General features: G+C 39.0%; 1 protein-coding gene across 2 annotated transcripts in view; it reads left to right on the top strand.

The window, feature by feature from the left end:
* Positions 1 to 2,462: 2,462 nt before the first annotated feature.
* LOC5565942 (segmentation protein cap'n'collar) overlaps positions 2,463 to 20,104 on the top strand; it is a 255,950-nt gene continuing 238,308 nt past the window's right edge. The window contains exon 1 of one of the 2 annotated variants that reach the window (XM_021838214.1): positions 2,463 to 3,061. The gene's annotated coding sequence lies outside the window, so the exon portion shown is untranslated. Of the gene's footprint in view, positions 3,062 to 3,662; positions 3,749 to 20,104 lie in introns of those variants that run through there. The other variant, XM_021838215.1, reaches the window with a different exon arrangement.

The following is a 20,104-nucleotide window of genomic DNA, read 5'->3' as shown; positions in this document are numbered from 1 at the left end:
TACAGAACTTTTGGAATGGATTTCTACCGAGTTCTGAGCTAGCTGAAACTTTCTTAACTAATTAAGTTTTGATCGAAATTTGAAAATATCATAATTCTTTTTGATCTGAAAAACTGGTCCATCACACATTTTTTCCAAATTCTTTATTAGTATCATTTCAAACATTACATTCATTTCTTATATCTAGGTGTTCTGTTTTAGGCAACACTATCATCCAAATTCGATAAAACTAAATAAAGCATTTATAAACATTTTTTTAACAACATATTACATTTCATTTGCCGTAGCAGTTCAGAATTTTTACAGGTGAGCTGATTTCACCTGCTTATAAGAAAAAAAAGCTTTCCATTTACTTAACCTAACTTAACCTTAATATATAACGCATTAATCTTGGCAAAGAAGTTAGTAACGATTTTAGCCTGAAATTATTATTTATTTTATTTGACTTTTGTTCCAATGTTTCAGCATTGGATATCCTATGTAACTCATTGGTACAATACCAGGGAGGAAGCCTCAGAATCATTTTCAAAATTTTATTTTGAATTCTCTGCAGAGCTTTCTTCCTGGTATTACAACAGCTAGTCCATATTGGTACAGCATACAACATGGCTGACCTGAAAATTTGTTTGAATATCAAAAGCTTGTTCTTAAGACAAAGCTTTGATTTTCTATTAATTAGTGGATAGAGACATTTTACATATTTGTTACATTTGGCTTGAATGCCTTCAATGTGATTTTTGAAAGTTAAACTCTTATCTAGCATGAGCCCTAGATACTTTACTTCATCTGACCAATTTATTGGAACCCCTCTCATCGTGACAATATGTCTACTTGAAGGTTTCAAATAAAGAGCTTTTGGTTTATGTGGGAATATTATTAGTTGAGTTTTGAAAGCATTAGGAGAAATCTTCCATTTTTGCAAGTATGAAAAAATATCCAAACTTTTTTGCAATCGACTACAGATGACACGCAGATTTCGTCCTTTGGCGGAGAGGCCTGTGTCATCCGCAGACAAGGATTTTTGACATCCCTGAGGTAACTTAGGTAAGTCAGATGTGAAAATATTGTATAATATTGGTCCCAAAATGCTGCCTTGGGGAACACCAGCTCTTACGACGTACAAAATTGTTTCCGAGATTTGGCCCGCAATCTAAAAAAGTTTGGGCAGGCCTGATCTATACGATTCGATTTTGCCATTTTCCATACAGCACCCATACCAACCCGCATCATATATTTGAACACGATACGGTTGAAAACAAATACCCCTCTTCGCTGCAATTAGCGCCAATCGAAATCATCATCATTCCAACAATTTGTTAGAACGAAGCGTGCTAATCGCTTCCGAACCATCTTCTCATATCGATACCCATCATAATACCACATTTATCAGATCCAGCGCCCATCTATTATTAGGTCACCATCGTGTGAAACCACACACCTAAATTCAAGTAGCTTGCCACGATTGCTGAGAACATAATACACCCGAAAAGCAACGACCTCACCAAAGTCAGAGGTCAAGGCTTGCTGTGTTCACGTGGTGCACCCTTGGATTAAGGGGCATCAAGCTAACCATCGAATGAACACTGCTGAAGTCCAGCAGGCATAACGCAGGGCAATTGCAATGATTTGCATGAATTGTTTCTGTGCCTTACAAAAAAGTGACGGTAGATGCATCGGTATGACGCTGAGTGGCTTCGATGATGAGTCGTCATATCCAAACACACTTGAAGCCGGCCTACTAAGACTGTTACCCATTGGGGAAATTGATGTATGAGTAGGTGTCTACTTTGGGACAAAATCAAGCAATGAAAAATTAATGACTCCTAAGCTATTGTCGTTCAACAACCGATTCCTTGGTATGAGTGGGTCCAAAGGGGAAAAAAACCACACAACTTCCAAGTGGATCTCATTTGCGTACCGACCGACACAAGAAGAGCTAATGGACACCGCTTGCCACATCGCACACCTTCCGCTTATATCGGACGAAGTACACAATTTTCGGCAAAGTTCGCGCGGGACATTAACCTTCTATCTGTGCTAAAAAATTGCCTGTGCCTTGGGTTTATGTTGACTTTGAATTCAAATATCGATAAATTGCTTATTGATTTAAAAGCTATACACTACGGTGGTTAAAAATAGCGTTTTTACTCCAAACCGGTTTACCGATTGTAATCCAGATTATTATTCTTAGCTTATTTTTCCAATGACTATCTTTTTTTTTCATTTTTGCATGTGAATATTTCGTACGAAGATATTCTGTGCCCTGGGAAGTCGAGAAAAGATCCTCGACCGGCGGGATTTGAACCCACGACCCTCGCTACGGCTATCTGGGCCCCATATCATATTGACCCCAGAACACAGACAAAGGGTTAACGATGATGATAACGGCGGTGACGATGAATCGCGACAATATACTTCGATAGTGGTCAGCACCGCGCTCCTTCAAGTTTACGACTTGAAAGAGAAGCAAAAGGCACACTCTCGCTCTGGACACGCGATGCGAAAGGGGCACCAAAACGGGAAAGAAACGTAAAAACCAGAAATAATAAAAAAAAAGCCTTCAAATTATTAGTGTGTTCAAAACAACAATCGCGAACACGACGGCCAAACAATTCGACGGCGAGTTTTTTTTTTCTTCTATCATACGCTCATCTATGCCAATAATTTGCCTACAAAGTTAGAGCGATCGCGCGTGTGTGTTACGAGCGAGCTCCACAACCACCACCACCGCCACCGTCAGCCGCGAAAAAACCCCCGGAGGAGATCGTGTGGTGGCCGCGTGTGCGCTAAGCAGCTTAGCGAATAGACAGACGACGACGGGTAGATCGTAGTAGTCGAGATCGCGATCGAGAGTGTTTCCGAGTCGTGCCGAAGTGCAAGTGCTCCAAAGTTGGCCGTGGCGACATAATTTTGTCCAAAAAAATATATTGAACCCCTAAAATCCAAGGAGGCTCCCTAGAAGGTGGAAGGTCCGTCGTGGTTGCGTTGGTGACGTAGTGCGGTATAATTGTACGATTGGTGGAAAGCGTGGAAAAGCTCTCAGTGTTGTGATACTTCAAAGGTGGGCGAAGAGTTCCTTTGGGATCCGTCTGGGAGGGTTATTTTTCGCATGGTTTTTTTGGCCCGTGGTTGCGTACATATATGTATAATTGGTTATGAGCAGTCTTCCAAGTGAACGTGCCTGTGTAAGTGTTCGAAGCCACTGAGTGCAAGCAGGATGGCGATGTAGTGAGAAACAGAAACGAAAACACCTGTGGTGGTGTATAGTTTGTGATAGTCGCCGATAGAGTTACTATTCTCGAATGGTGGAAAAACGATAAATTCAAGGAAAAAATGATAAGACAGTGGAATTTAATGAAAATCGGTTGAATATGATTCGTGACCCTACATTTCACACCTGGATGTGAAATAATTGGCAGCAAAGTGCGAAACCGGCCGCAGACAATAGCGCTGAACAGATGTAGAACAAACAGTGCAAAATGGCTGCAAATAAAAAGTGTTAAACGTTTGTGATGAATTGCAAGATTGAAAAGAATAAAAACCTCAAGTGCATCAAATGAAATGTAAAAAAAAAGTTGGGAGTTGTGGATCGGCGCATGAAAATAGCAGCTGGTATTAGCAGTGAATTTCAGTCAGAGGATAACCGCGCGAAAATTTTTATGCCTATCTCGTATAGCAAAGAAAAGGTCTGCAAAAAAGAATACAAAGCTCATCAAATCCAAGTTCAATACTGGTTCTTGTAATTTAGGTAATTAATTTCAAACCAATAAGATAGCTTTGATGAGCGATTGGATAAAGTTATAACTTGGAAGAAACTACGACACTACAGAGTCGACGTTGAGAATAGGAATAGTATTACGTAATATCTGTTTGTATCAGACTAGTTGCCCGGCAAACGTTGTATTGCCGCTGAGTAGGCATTTTGTCGCGATTCTATGAAGACCTAATTACAAAATGACAATTTTATTTTCACTCGATCTTTCATACTTTCCCGATGGATTTTTAAACTTGTTTGGAAACACCACGAATACGGCGGAAACAAAACGAAGAAAGAATCATTGAAATCCGTTGATCTAACAGCTAATAACATTAATATAGTATTTATTACTGAAACTTTTTTGAAACCTGTTTCCAAACTCAAAGGAGTTCCAAACTTTATTTGTTTATCGTATTTATCGACTGGATGGAGCATGTGGTGGAGTTGAAATCATCATTTATAGGCGTATAAAACATCAACTTTTTTTGTCATTTGAAATCAAATATTATGAAACTTCAAGTGTTTCTGTTGAAATACAGGTTGATAAATAACATATACTTCATAGCTGCCTATTTGCCTCTTCAATGCACTGGACAGCAAGTTAATTTGCTCCAAACTGACTTGCGAAAATTGACTCGCAATAAGTTATTTTTTTGTCATTGGTGACTTTAATGCCAAACGTCGTAAACTGAATAATTTGCAAAGTAATTCCAACGGCAGAAGTTCATTTGATGATTGCTCTTCAGGATATATCTCAATTCAATACTCTGATAGCCTTTCCTTTTCTATAAACCTTTGTAGCCAACTAGTTGTAGTTAGTCACGCTGATTTTGATTCTGCTCATGTCCCTGTTACATTTCAAATAATCGATTCTCAATCCTATCAGCTCCACAATCAATTATTTTCGAGCCGACTGGAATACATATGAAGCATATATTGTAATCTTGATGTTAACATTTCTTTGCAAACAAAACTTAATATTGACAATGCTCTCGACTTTAACTAATTCCATTGCACTACTAAAATGTGAAGTAAAATTCGAATCCGTGATTATAGACTATGATGTTAAACTCTTGATCAGTCTTGAAAACGTTAAAAGAGTGCAATTTTAACGCACTCGCGATCCTGCTATGTAAATCATATGGCAAGATCTGCCAAAAGAAAATAAAAAACGATTTTTCCATTAGGAAACAAACATTTTGGAAATAAAATTTCTCAATTGGACCCTGGCTCTAAGCCCTTTTGGATATTATCTAAAATTTTGAAACAAACCCAGAAGCCAATTCTGGTCTTGAAAGAGGAAAACATATTATTACCAACTAATTGCGAAAAAGCTAAAAAATTGCGAATAAGACACAGACACAGGATGTTCGTGGTAACAGTAAAGTAAAACCCCTATCCCCAATGATAAACAAGCGAGGAAAATGGGTTTAAAATCGCACTCTCTTTGGGTCTCTCATTCGCTGCTGTTTTTTATCAAGCTTGTTACAACTTGCGAAATAATATTGATCATAGACCGATACAGATGCACTTGCTTTGATCATTAGCAGTCCTAGACCATTGCACAGAAGGACCTATTGGGGTTTTAGGAGGAAAGATGGAACTCACGTCTTCAATTGCGATTTTAGGTAAAAATGATGCACGGTGTGCTCAAACACACATATTATCGAACTTGCATGAACCTCCGATCTTTTTTCACTAAAAGTTAGCCTTGGTAGTCAAAAAAAGCTTGCGGCATACTAAAAAATCTTTCATCGGCAAAAATTTGAAAAAAGTCAATTTTTGAATTTTTGCTTTTTCCTTATATAAGGGTTTATAGGAGAATATTAGAGTTACACTAATTTTAATGAATTTTCAACAGTTAACGACCAATTTGACATACATTGAACACGAATGAATTATCAGATGTTTCAAATTGAGCATCATTTCCTACGTACACTGATACAATATGACCAGCCCATGGTGGTATGCCGTATTTAATATAATAAAAAATCACTATTCTTTTCTGGATAGCTAGCTATTCTTTCCATTCTCACGCACGTGTCAAAGAAGTCGTGATTCAAAGGGATGAACATGAGTCAAAGGGATGAACATGAGTCGCAAAATCTACAACTTTTCTGCAGAAACCATAAAGCTATTTCTTCATTTTTTAGTTGTGTCCAGGGCTGTTAAGTATCATGACCGAATTGCGATACTGACAAAACGAGTCTTCTCCCTGTCACTAGGCGAAGCTATATTTCATTTGCTCACTTCGTCACGACGCAATGACGAAGCTCTTACGAGAACAGTTTTAATGGTGTTTTTCTATTATTATTGCTATTCTCATGTTGTAGAACTTTGGGAAGTAAATAAATTTGATAAGTTAAGTGGATATCTTTTTATGATTCTAGCGATATAAATAACAATCATACCAGATAATGAACTAAAAATTAACAAGTTCACGATTCCGTCACAAGCCGTAGGAACGGAAAAATGAAAGAGAATTTGAAACAAAAATCTCTGTCATTGTCTCGCCGTCCGATGACAGTGAGGAAAGCATCTATGTAAAAGTCACACGACACTCTCTATTTACATTGACGCTTTCCAGCCCTACACACTTAATTTAGAATGCCGAATCTCGGCTAATTTTAACCGAGATCCGCACAGCCGAGTAATCGGCAAATAAATTTCCTGGGATCTCAGCAAATGAAAACCGAGTATCAGTAAATCGCGCTCCGTTGCTAAGCAACCGGACAATTTGTTAGCTGAGTCTCGGTTAAAATCGGGAAAACGAGATTCGCACAGCCGAGCTCGTGAAAAAAATCTGAGTGTGTAGTTATGTCAATTATTAAAATTTGCCAAAAAAAAAGTTAAACCGTTATTGCTTTCGACCTCGTGATCAGGAAAATCACTCAAAAATATATGTTGATATTCATGTTATGTCTGACGTGCTGTGAAAATTTCAATCAAATCCGTTCATAAATAACTCTGATCTAACCTCTTTAAAGTAGACCATTTTGTATGGAAAATGTAAAATGGTCAATTGTCACCTTTTTACATTTTACCGGAGGTACAAGAACCGGAAGGAATTTGAGTGAAACATTTTTCATTAATGGATCAAGTAATCCTTCAAGGAATTCCTCAGCCAATCCTACCGAGAAAACATACAAATTTCATTGGAGAAGTTCTGAAGGAAAGGATTGCTCGAGAAATCGTCCAAAGATTCAGCTAATTTTCAGGCAGTCTGCTGACACAGAAAACTTCAATATCCTTACGGTAATCGTTATGCACCCAAGGACATGTACGCGTTTAGCCATAGCAATTGCTTCAGAAATTAATCAGAGAATTTTATGCATCTTTGAATATAGAATGGCAATCACGAAGCTACTTTATGCCCTGAGAAGCCGAGAAAATTTTACACTCGCTAAAAATCTTCGACCTATAGGATTCGATTCCACGACCATGACGTTTGTCCAAATTATTTGCTTAGTTTAGCAGGGACTTCCGAATGTATTCTACCTTGAATTCCCAGAAGAATTCTACTTAAATCCCCAGAGAAATTCTATTTCGATTACCGGAAGAACTGTGGCTTGGATCTCCGGTAGGATTCTATCATGGATGCCCGCAGGAATTCTAAGATTAATACCCAGAAGGATTCTAATTTGAATCCCCGGAATTTTGAAAATTCTACTCTTAAGGTGAAACATGGCTGGCGCAATGGCCAGCTTGTGCCTTTACTAACGATTTCAAAGGCAATAATCTGTAGAAATAAGGCAGCGTCCATTTATTACGTAACGCTAAAATTGGAAATTTTTGACCATTTGACCAATTTTTTCCGTTACGCTTTTGTATGAGTCGTAACGCTTGAGCCTACTCCCCCCTCCCCCTAGAGCGTTACGTAATTTGTGGATGCCGCCTAATATATGGACGAAGTTGATTTCCATATTTTATACTTTCAAAGGCAATAATCTATAGAAATAATAGGGGAACTTACGTACTCTCGGCAGCCTAAGCCGACGTCGCGCTTCTTTTGTAATTTTCGCGGACATCAGCAGACAAATTCCGTGTTTGTCTGTCGGGCAGAGCAAAGAATCATCTGCATGTTTTCATTGATGAGTTTTGATAGAAAAATACTGTGTATTTGGCGTTTGAAATTTGATGGCTAATAATAGTCAAATGGTGCCGAAGCCGTAAGTCTCCCCATATGGACGAAGTTGATTTCCATATTTCATACTTTCTGCTAGTGCACAAAGCTAAAGAAGAAATAGTACTGCCGTTTGATGCTTTTTCGAGAGATTTGTGGCTTCAAAGTTCTGATACAATATTGAATTGGAATTCCAAGATGTTTCACCTTAATCTGTAAAGAGATTCTAACTTGTAACGCCGTATTGTAGTATTGTACTTTGAATTCCCGCATGTATTCTACTTCGAATCCACTACTCTCCTTCGAATTTCTTTTTTTCGTCTTTGACTCCACCACGAACATCCTAAAAACAACATGATTTCTCCCTGAAATTTTCTTGGAGAAATTTTGGAAAAAGAAGTACAGTTCCTTGTGGATGTGAGCATCTTTGGAGTATCTTCATGTAACCCAACTATAGCATACCATCCCGACTAGAGGCTTGTAACAAAAATATAATAAAATTTTATCAGAATATGATATGCATATCATATTATGGTATAATTTTATTAGGCTCCGTTATCCACAGAACATAATATAACATAATGTGTTTTATTTCCCTATAAGATATTGTTTTGTTCATTTTTAACAACATTATAACAAAATAAATAGATAGTTATACATTTCAATAATATACAATATTATCGTATACCGAACAGTATTATAATTTGGTACTTTGTATCAAACATTATAGCTTGTTTTAATTACTTGTTTTAATTATGAATCGTGGTTTACGGCCAACCAGCCGAGTGGAAGTTTAACAACTACCGGAAAGCTAAACATTACATATAATTTGCAATTGGATTAGATGGACAAATTGATGTGAAGATTTGCGAAAAAGTTACACGTCTTCTCAGTGAGAATCGAACTCACGACTCCCCGATCTCTAGTTGGGGCGCGTTAACCACTACGCCATGAGAGGACTCATGAACGCAGAAGTTAACCTGAATTCGATTTCAGCTCAATAATCACGTGGTCCTCTTTCGCAAAGTGCACCTCTTTCGGAAGAATTAGATGCCCATCCAAACACAACGCTTTCTATATATATCCAATGCCTAGCCCGAGAGCGCATTGTTTTTTTTTTTAGATATAGGAATAGCACACTACACTAGCCAGCAACTGCGCTGGCTGAGGTTTCTATTGTGTGGGCTTCCAATGGGTCGCGACGTTCTCAAACGACCGGTTACGGAACATGAGTCCGTTGCTCGATAAATACTTGTTTTAATTATGAATCGTGGTTTACGGCCAACCAGCCGAGTGGAAGTTTAACAACTACCGGAAAGCTAAACATTACATATAATTTGCAATTGGATTAGATGGACAAATTGATGTGAAGATTTGCGAAAAAGTTACACGTCTTCTCAGTGAGAATCGAACTCACGACTCCCCGATCTCTAGTTGGGGCGCGTTAACCACTACGCCATGAGAGGACTCATGAACGCAGAAGTTAACCTGAATTCGATTTCAGCTCAATAATCACGTGGTCCTCTTTCGCAAAGTGCACCTCTTTCGGAAGAATTAGATGCCCATCCAAACACAACGCTTTCTATATATATCCAATGCCTAGCCCGAGAGCGCATTGTTTTTTTTTTAGATATAGGAATAGCACACTACACTAGCCAGCAACTGCGCTGGCTGAGGTTTCTATTGTGTGGGCTTCCAATGGGTCGCGACGTTCTCAAACGACCGGTTACGGAACATGAGTCCGTTGCTCGATAAATACTTGTTTTAATTATGAATCGTGGTTTACGGCCAACCAGCCGAGTGGAAGTTTAACAACTACCGGAAAGCTAAACATTACATATAATTTGCAATTGGATTAGATGGACAAATTGATGTGAAGATTTGCGAAAAAGTTACACGTCTTCTCAGTGAGAATCGAACTCACGACTCCCCGATCTCTAGTTGGGGCGCGTTAACCACTACGCCATGAGAGGACTCATGAACGCAGAAGTTAACCTGAATTCGATTTCAGCTCAATAATCACGTGGTCCTCTTTCGCAAAGTGCACCTCTTTCGGAAGAATTAGATGCCCATCCAAACACAACGCTTTCTATATATATCCAATGCCTAGCCCGAGAGCGCATTGTTTTTTTTTTAGATATAGGAATAGCACACTACACTAGCCAGCAACTGCGCTGGCTGAGGTTTCTATTGTGTGGGCTTGGTTTGATATGTTTTTGATACAATTAAAACACATTTTGTTATGTTTATGTTACTATTCATACACTTTTTGTTATAATTTTAGTTGTTTTAACAACATCATGCATCAAGTTTGTAACAACCTATGTTCGAAAAAACCTTATAACATAATAACATTTGCTGATATAATTTTATTATGTGCCCTTAGTCGGGATACTGAACTCAGGTAGTCTGACACACATCAGCAGACTAGTTCAAAAATAAAACAATAGAAAAGGTAATATTAGAGACCATTAAGTGCAATAAAGATACTTTAGAGTCTTTTCATTGAAAAAGAGAGTTTTTGGAGACTTGTATATAAATAGTAGGTTAGTCTTAACAAAAAAAAGATATGTGCTACTAGCCCTGCGACTAAGTGTCTAACAAATAGATCAAAAAAGACTGAATAGGAGAAAGAGATCTACCATGGATCTAAGTTTAAAAAAAAACACATCTCTCTGAGGTTATTTCAAAGATTTTTATGGGATTGATATTAATAACTAGTGGTTCCGGCAAACTTCGTCTTGCCATCAAGTAGGCTGTTGAAAAACGCTATGGAACGTCCCATACAAAATGACAGTTCCGTTCACTCTCGTTTATCCAATTTTCCTGGTGAACATCTTGAGATTTTTATTCACACTAACACTTCGGAACCCTTGACGAACAAAGCGGAGAAAGAATCATTCAAATCTATTGACTCGTTCTTAAGCCATTTCGAGATATACAAACACCATTTTAATTGATATAGATATTTTCATTTAGGATACCTTTTAGATTTCAACCAGAAGTTTTGCCAAAAATAACTCCTAAAATTATTACAAAGATGGCTGTCAAGAATTCGTCCAAAAAATTTCTTAAGGATATCTTCAGAAAGTACTCTGGTAATTTCTTAGGATTTTCTCAACAGTTCAATTCCTTTTTGAAGATTCAATCAGAAAAATCTCTAAAGATATTTTCAGGAACAACTTTAAAGATTCATTCAGGAATTCTACAACAGATTTTTCCTGAAAAAAAAACTAGTCATGAAAGAACAGGAAGTTTTTGAAACATTACTTCAGGGTATTGCGAACAATTTTTTGACGTAGAAGTACGTCTTTCTTCTCTATACAGGAGTGAAATTGGAATTTCAAAACCAAGAGCGTTACGTTGGCATGAAATGTTTTAAACGTTTATAACTTTGCGCTGGCTTAACGAAATGTCTTGATTAGCACCTCAATCGAAAGCCAAGACATCAAAGCTTCATGTCGTTTACTTACTGAATCCCACATACCTGTCAAAATAGTTTAATAACTGTTTTAAAAGAGAACGTTGATTTCAAGCAAATCTATAAATAGGGGTGGCTAGAGAAAATTTGACGTCATTTGCTTTTCACTCTCCGATTGGCTCGCATCTCAGCAGGCGACAGATCGGCTTGCTCTGACCGGACGTGCTTTTCAGGCACAGACATCGATAGCGAAGGACGCCCACGTTTGTCTTGCTTCGCTCAAATCAAACTATCGAGCGAGCGAGAGAAGATGCCATCCGAAGCTAAAGCCATCACCGTTGCCGCCGCCTAGAAGAAGAAGAGGAAGCAGTCCACAGGAGAAATTGCGGTCGAACTGTGAACACGGTCGGGCGAGTCATTCTCGCTTTGTGGTTCACCGCTTGTTTGCGTTCACCCAGCCATCGTCATCGCCGCCGCAAATTTCATCGGCCGAGAAGCTGTTGACCCGCGCTTCAAAATTTCGACTCGTGATGAAATCATCATTGGTGATCAAGAAGCAATCCCGTTAGGAGCAAATACCAGAAGCCCCCTGAGTTTTGCTGGTCCGAGCAGTGTTAGTTATCCGTAACAACATCGAAGCTAACAAAGCCATCGGTTCTTTTCAGAGCCATCAAATTTGTGGAAAAGAGTTAAAAGAGAAATATTTCCGATTTTATTTATAACTTCTAATATTCTTAAATCAATTTCACGGCTTCATACAAAATTTCATTTGTCACGAATAATTTATGACTCAACCATTTGAGATTGTACTCGCGGACGCTGCTGCAGTGCCGTCGGGGTGAGTGCTGAACATTTCACAACGATTGCAAAATAGAGTGGCTTTTCCAACAGCGTCTTATATGTTCCATATTTTATGGGAACACTTTGATTAGGAAAATTATCACATGTGACAAAATTGCGACATATTTAGAATGCTTTTGAAAAGACATTCTCATTGAACAATTGTAATAATTTTGGCACCCATGGATCAGAAATTTACCGTCATAATAAAGAAAACTATTAATTATCAATAGCTCGTATTGAATATTTAGGGAATGCCAATCATTCCAACAATTCATGTTCGACAAATTTCTCACGTATTAGTATTCGCCGCAATTTTCAAGTAATTCCAAGCCCAACACATTATTGGCACATACCCATTTCCCAGATTGGCCGATCAGAAAGCGAAGAGCACAAAAGGGAGGAGCATCATCTGCTATTCCAAGGTTATAAAACATGCTGCCTTCGTTGGATTCAGTTTCATTCCATTTCCGCTTTCGAGCTGGTAAGAGCTCCTCCAAACTTGCTTAGCGAGAAGTACCTCGCTGCTAGAAGCCTGCTGAGCTGTTAATCCAGAATCTGGTTTGTGAAATCGCTCAAGATTTCAAGATTGAGCTACGTTTCCAGATTTCAACTAAATCCCTGTGATCCACTACCCTGTTGCTGTTGTGCACCCATGAAATATTTAGCTGGTTTGTCGAATAAACTGAGAACTTATTCACATCTTCTTCTTCTTGGCATAACGTCCTCACTTGGACAGAGCCTGCTTCTCAGCTTAGTGTTCTTATGACACTTCCACAGTTATTAACTGAGAGCTTTCTTTGCCAAAGTTTCCATTTTTGCATTCGTATATCGTGTGACAGGCACGATTATACTCTATGCCAAGGGAAGTCAAGAAAATTTCCATTACGAAAAGATCCTGGACCGACCGGGAATCGAACCAAGACACCTCCAGCATGTCTTTGCTTTGTAGCCGCGGACTCTAACCAGTCGGCTAAGGAAGGCCCCAACTTATTCGCATGCATTTGATACTTTTTCGATTTTCCATACAAATTGACCAACTTTGGTAAGTTAGATCTCAGTTATTTATGGAAATATTTTCGAATGAAACTTTCACAGAACATCAGATGTAACTTGAGTTTTAACATATATTTTTGAATAATTTTTCCAATCACAAGGTTATAAGTAATAACGGTTTGACTAAACTGTAATTTTCGACGAAAAATTCAAAACTTTTTATCTTAAAATTTGATAGCCTTACACGAAAACTGTCTTCAGCAAACTTATTCATCTCGTCAAAATCTACAACTTTGCTGAAGATACCATGAAGCTATTCCTTCAATATGTTTAGTTATGTCAATCATAAAAAATCGTCAAAAAATTCACTTTAGTCAAACCGTAACTGCTTTTCAACGTGTGATTGGAAAAATCACTCAAAAAAAAAAAAAATTAAAATTTTAAGTTACAGTGAGAGGCAAAATAAAGTGCCCACCTTACCAGTTTTCGAATTTCTCTCATTGATTTGGTTCAAATTAAAGTTAACACACCTAAATCTTTTGTGATATTTTATTTTTGATGTTCTTTTAAAGTTGCACTTACGAAATTTTGATTAAAAAAAGAATTTTACTTAAAGAAAAAGAAAATCAATTTGTATTGAAAAAAAAGTAGTGACAAAAATAAGTGCCCACTTCCTTCTTGGCCCCAGAAAAGATGATTTAAGAAAAATAAAAAGCAATTTAATAGTTAATGTGTCCTCCTTTGCCCTTAAGGACTTGCTGGAGGCTCTTCGGCATGCTTTTCACCAGGTTTTGTAGGTGTTGTGGATCTAGTTCTTCCCAGGCGCGCTCCAAGGCTTCAAAATAATTATTTTTGTTGGTAACACCAGTTTTTTCAACCCTGGCATCGAGAATCGCCCACAAATTCTCGATGGGGTTGAGGTCTGGGCTTTGTGGAGGCCATTCCAGCGGTTTAATCCGACAAGACCGGAAAAAAGACTTGGTCTTCTTTCCAGTATGCTTCGGGTCGTTGTTCTAGAGAAATATGAATTTCTCTTCAAGGCCCGTCTGGATCAGCGAAACCTCCAGATTTTCCAGCAAGATGTTAATGTAGGAATCTGCCGTCATTATTCCGTCGATTTTCACGACGCTTCCTACTCCACTCCATGAAAAACACCCCCAGACCATCACATTTCATCACATCACACTTCCATGCGTCACCGTTCCTTGGATGTGGCGCTCCTGAAGCTCGAGCTGTCTAACCGAGAGCGGCGGGCTCGTGTGTGATGCAGAGCACCACATCCAAGGAACGGTGAAGCATGGAGGAGGAAATGTGATGGTCTGGGGGTGTTTTTCATGGAGTGGAGTAGAAAACCTCGTGAAAATCGACGGAATAATGATGGCAGATTCCTACATTAACATCTTGCTGGAAAATCTGGAGGTTTCGCTGATCCAGACGGGCCTTGAAGAGAAATTCATATTTCTCTAGAACAACGACCCGAAGCATACTGGAAAGAAGACCAAGTCTTTTTTCCGGTCTTGTCGGATTAAACCGCTGGAATGGCCTCCACAAAGCCCAGACCTCAACCCCATCGAGAATTTGTGGGCGATTCTCGATGCCAGGGTTGAAAAAACTGGTGTTACCAACAAAAATAATTATTTTGAAGCCTTGGAGCGCGCCTGGGAAGAACTAGATCCACAACACCTACAAAACCTGGTGAAAAGCATGCCGAAGAGCCTCCAGCAAGTCCTTAAGGCCAAAGGAGGACACATTAACTATTAAATTGCTTTTTATTTTTCTTAAATCATCTTTTCTGGGGCCAAGAAGGAAGTGGGCACTTATTTTTGTCACTACTTTTTTTTCAATACAAATTGATTTTCTTTTTCTTTAAGTAAAATTCTTTTTTTTATCAAAATTTCGTAAGTGCAACTTTAAAAGAACATCAAAATTAAAATATCACAAAAGATTTAGGTGTGTTAACTTTAATTTGAACCAAATCAATGAGAGAAATTCGAAAACTGGTAAGGTGGGCACTTTATTTTGCCTCTCACTGTATGTCTGATATTCTGTGAAAATTTCATTCAAATCGGTCCATAAATAACTGAGATATAGTTTATCAAAGTAGGTCATTTTGCATGAAAAATCAAAAGAGTCGCAGTTTTTTTTCTCTGCGAAGAATTACACCATCAACGAAAATAGCGCGAAAGCAATAACCAATCGCGTGCGAGTAGCGAACGGAGTGACGAAACAACCAAGCGAGAACCCCACCACTCGCCATCGGTGAAAGGAGCTCGAGCAAATAAAACCACTGGTTGTTCTGCTCCCAGCTCATTCACAAATCGAACGGCATAATGAACGGATCAAGCAGCGGAGCAGCAAAGAAGAGCGCGTGAAAGCCACAGCAGTGTGCGAGTAGCGAACGGAACCAAAGAGCAACGAAGCGAAAGCAACAACTGAAAATCATTCAGTGGACGGATTAGTAGTCAGCGCCAACCAGCGACCTGTTGGAAAGTAACGCCAGCGAAATATACACCATCTGCCTCTCCTTACCATTCATATTCTTGTACATGATGAATTCAATGAAATGGTTTGGTTTGGCGATGGAGCAAAGAGTTATTAAGGATGATTTTACTTAACAAAGAATTGTTGATAAATATTCCAATCAATAAGAGTTGTTTTGAAAAAGTTCACTTTTATCAGAATTTTCCTCGGAAAATATCTGCTTTACCAAAGAGTTGTAAATGAAATTCCTGCAGCAAAGGGTCGAGTTTCTTCCCACGAATATTTCCAGCCAGGACCAGTCATGGAGGACAATCCATCCAGAGCATCACGGCCCCCGCTTCCAAAATTCTCGAGTACGGAAATTGGAAAATGTATTAAAACTGCGACATTAAAATCAATAAATTGCTTCTTGACCAATTGTAATGAGTAACTATTGATCTGAATTGATTTTTCTACATGTTGTCTATTGCGTTAATCTGAGAAATAGGCTATATGAAATTGATATCTTGGCAAGGGATGTACAAGATGAGCATTATGCTGTTATTGCATCCCGACGGCACTGCAGCAGCGTTCTCGAAACATCCTCAAATTGCCGTATTGTCGATTATTCGTGATAAATCAGATATTGTATGATGCTACGAGATAAATTAAGAGATTATAGCAAGTATGTGGTAAGCACATTAAGAAATATTACTAGCTATACTGTGTTTATCACGAGAAGTTCTTACTAGCTCGAAAGTGTAAATGAAATGAACCGAATCCTGTTGTTACAAGATAGTATGTTTTACATAATTTGAATTGCAGACGATGCTCCTCCCTTTCGTATTCTTCGCCTTCTTCTGATTGACCAATCTAGGATAAGCTACATGAAGTTGATGTCTTGGTTAGGGATTTACATATCTTGAAAAATTCACATGCGCGTTCGTATGAACAGTAAAAATATCAACATTATTTTAATAGCTTACAATAAATTAAAATCACGCATGATAATCAATAATTTTCTTTATTATGACGGTAAATTTCTGATCCATGGGTGCCAAAATTATTACAATTGTTCAATGAGAATGTCTTTTCAAAAGCATTCTAAATATGTCGCAATTTTGTTGCATGTGATAATTTTCCTAATCAAAGTGTTCCCACAAAATATGGAACATCAAAGACGCTGTTGGAAATGCCACGCTATATTACAATTGTTGTGGAATGTTGAGCACTCACCCCGACGGCACTGCAGCAGCGTCCGCGATTACAGTCTCAAATCGTTGAGTCATAAATTATTCATGACAAATGAAATTTTGTATGAAGCCGTGAAATTGATTTAGGAATATTAGAAGTCATATATAAAGTCGGAAATATTTCTCTTTTAACTCTTTTCCACCAACTTGATGGCCCTGAAAAGGGCCGATGGCTTTGATGCTCTTACAGATAAATAACACTGCGGGATATTATCAGTTGATTGCCATGGTCAAACGGGGAATCCTCAACTCAAATGTATAAATTTGAGCAAGTTATTTGCTTATACGACGAACCGAAAGATTCGTGGCGTGGATGACGCACAACAGTAACAGGTAGTGGATCACCGGGCTTAAGTCGAAATCTGATGATGGCGGCGATGACGATGGCTGGGTGAACGCAAACAAGCGGTGAAGCACAAAGCCAGAATGACTTGCCTGACCGTGTTCACAGTTCGACCGCAAATTTTCCTGTGGACTGCTTCCTCTTCTTCTTCTTCTTCTTGGCAGCGGCAGCGGTGATGACTTTGGCTTCGGACGGCATCTTCTCACGCTCGCTCGACAGTTTGATTTGAACGAAGCAAGACAAACGGGGAAGTCCTTCGCTATCGATGTCTGTGCCTGAGAAGCACGCCCAGTCAGAGCAAGACGATCTGTTGCCTGCTGAGATGCGATCCAAGCGGAGAATGGAAAGCAAACGTCAAATTTTCTCTAGCTTGCTTGAAATCAACATTCTCTTTTCAAACAGTTATTAAACTATTTGGACAGTTATGTGGGATTCAGTAAGTAAACGACATGACCCTTTGATGTCTTGTCTTTCAATTGAGGTGCCATTCAAGGAATTTCGTTAAACCAGAAAACAGTTATAAGAGTTCAAAATATTTCATGCCAACGTAAGGCTCTTGGTTTTGAAACTCCAATTTCACTCCTGTATAGAGAATTTTTATTTTACTTTCAAACTGTGCGGCATAATCAAATGCAAACGCATTCAGTTCCCGATGGTTAGTGCCTGTGCTTTTACTGTTCATAAGTCGCGAGGTGGAACTTTACCCGAGGTCGTGTACGACTATGACAAAAGCCAGGATCAGCAATTGGTATATGTTGGTTTGTCACGGGTTACTTCACTGCAAGGGCTATTTTTGACAAACTCTTCCATTTTTTTTGACGTTGGATACCGTCTTACGGCTACATACTGGGGTACAATTTCGAAAAACGAAAAATCGCTCGTGTCACGAAAATTGGTTAGATTTTGACTGTTAATAACTTACTAACGCCCGGATAGAATTCTAAGATTCTAAGATAAGATTCTTACACCAATCGATTGGAAATCTTTCGAATCTACTCCAACAATGAAAACTATTGATTATCATGACTAAACTATTGAAAAATTGGGAAATATCGAAGTATGTCTTATTTTTCATAGAAAAGCACATTTTTCTTGTGTATTCCTGACACAGACATCGTTGCGCGATATCTTAGCCACTTTCGTCATTCAAAGGGAAACGCCCCTTTCGGTCTTCTTCTTACTTCTCTTTATTATCTCGTGTTCAGTCGAAGCCAACCAAACTCGACTTCTCGCGCGCATCAGTCAATCGTTGACCAGCAACCGGAGAAGGACTCATATCGGAATAAAATTTACACGTTCGTCACTGCTGCTGCTGTTTATTCCCAAGCTAAAAGCTGCGGGTTCCGTGTAATCGCTCATCATGGCCCTTGGCATCCAGCTAGCCCATCGAATTCGTGGAGAATGCGTCCAGAAACCTTGATAATTACCGTCGGAGGAGTGAGCAAACCATCGAATACAAGGATGGACAAGAAAGCACAAAATTACCGACCGCATTTTAATTTAATCGTTTTCGGTGATCTTTCGGTGTGTTTCTGTCTAACAATGGAATGAAAACCCAGTTTGATCGACGGTGACTACCACCAACCGTCCTTTTCAGGACGACAATTTCATTTTAAAAGAGTTGTGAGAATTTTCCACCGTGAAGAGCGACATTACTGATGATTGGTTGTGATTGATTCAGATTTTGGTCACGCAACCATAAATGGGAAATAAATTTCCCATTGTGCGCGCGCGGGGCGATCCTCGACAGTGTGTGCATGAGCCGGATAAATTGCGAACGGCACTTGAATGAAGAATCCCTCCCGGTTTGTTTCGCATTTAGAGATGATCGCATAATGCCGTTGTCGCCGTCGCTACCTAAATGATACTAGAGCGATCAGTATCAACTCGTCGAACACAGAGCTAAAACTAATAAGCAACAGCTTTGTTGACGTTTCGATTTGGTAAGACATTGTCGATCGAATGGAAATACGCACACAGAAAAGACTGCGAAAATGCTACCGCCGCCCGACCATTGAAAACTAATCATCCGAAACTATAATTGATAACTAAATAAATTATTTAATCAATTGTGGCCCTGAAAAGGGCAGTTGTTTGAAATTGTGCTTCAATGCAATTTCAGCACGTTCGCCACGGATACGACGAGTATCGAAAGGCTTCAGAACCCACTTGAGCAATCAATCTTAGTGGATCATGCATGGACCTTCAAGCGGAATATTTGTTTGTTGAGCAAAAGTTATCGCTCATGAACCTTCTTTCATCGACCGGTTGAAGAGTTAATCGAACCAACCAAATAATAACACAAAATGTTCATAATAGGTCAACAATGGCATGCAACAAATAGTGTGAAAATTGATTAGAAGAGCACTTATTTTCGACCTACAAGAATTCTGTGCCAATTTTCGTATTTTCATACAAAGTAGGCCAAAACCGTATCGAAAATCGGTCGAAAGTTAGTGTTGGGTCGAAAATTGGTGCTGTTCTCTCAGAAATCTTTCATAAGTTCGTGACGGTCTCAAGCCAGGAAATAGAAGATGCTAATGTTATCCAACGTCACTTTGGCGGTCGTATCTCGGAAACAACCTCTTACTTTTAAAGTTCCATCACGCCAAAGGCAGCAATTCTCCCAAGAGGGTTGACTTGAGGAATGAGCTGCAGCGCTTAGGCAATCATCGATTAGTGACGCTTTGAGACGAACTGCGCGAAATACTGGGCCAAGCCTGCATATTGATGAGTATCAATGTACAGAGCTTAAATGCTCATGCAATGGATATTGCTACAGACCAAAGCACTGGATCGATTCTATCGATTATCACGATCGAAGCACCCGAGCCATCAAACATCTAATCTACTGGAGGAGTTTGGCGAACTACAACTGGAGCCAGAAATTGATCACCCAACCAAGCAACAC

This window comes from Aedes aegypti, chromosome 1, assembly GCF_002204515.2.
Source record: "Aedes aegypti strain LVP_AGWG chromosome 1, AaegL5.0 Primary Assembly, whole genome shotgun sequence".
NCBI classification, from domain to species: Eukaryota; Metazoa; Arthropoda; class Insecta; order Diptera; family Culicidae; genus Aedes; species Aedes aegypti.
The sequence above is the reverse complement of the archived record's forward strand: the minus strand, read 5'-3'. Positions and strand labels throughout refer to the sequence as shown.